This window comes from Myotis brandtii, unplaced genomic scaffold (genome assembly GCF_000412655.1).
Source record: "Myotis brandtii unplaced genomic scaffold, ASM41265v1 scaffold1137, whole genome shotgun sequence".
Taxonomy (NCBI): Eukaryota; Metazoa; Chordata; class Mammalia; order Chiroptera; family Vespertilionidae; genus Myotis; species Myotis brandtii.
Genome location: NW_005353916.1, coordinates 447,046 through 447,608, shown reverse-complemented (window position 1 = coordinate 447,608; position 563 = coordinate 447,046). Strand labels below are relative to the sequence as shown.

At 37.5% G+C, this 563-nt stretch overlaps 1 pseudogene; it reads right to left on the bottom strand.

The window, feature by feature from the left end:
• Positions 1-405: 405 nt before the first annotated feature.
• Positions 406-563, bottom strand: part of LOC102263554 — a 2,506-nt pseudogene continuing 2,348 nt past the window's right edge.

The following is a 563-nucleotide window of genomic DNA, read 5'->3' as shown; positions in this document are numbered from 1 at the left end:
TCTAATCTAGTTTAAGGGTGCAGCTTTAATTTTTAGCTGCTGGCTTGTGTTCACAGCAGCTTTTGAAGACGCCTGTCCCAACTACAGCTGCATATTAGGTCACAGCTATGGAAAGTCTTAAATCCAATTTTTGCCAGTTTTGTTTCCACAATACTCAACATCATACTTTGGCTGGGCAGAAGTTAAGAGGTTTATTATCAGTCTACGAAAGATTGAAGTTCAAAGCAAATTCAATTTTGCTTAAGGGAACATTGTAAAGTAACAATTCTTGATATTACATGCCTCATATGATCCATTTCAAACCATAGAGAATTACATCTTTGTGTGTCACTGTTCCAAGACAAACAAATGTGAACAGCTAAAACACCTTAAAAATGTAAAATGCTTATGAAGACTCAAAAAACACTTGAATTTTCTGTACATCCTCCTGTCAAATGAAGTTATTTCCTGTACACCACTCATCTTGCAAACTGGTCTTCTATTTCCTTTCATTTGACCTAGATCGGCTCCGAGACCTAGAGAAGTATCGAGACGGCTTATGATTTCTCTCCCGGGACAGTGAT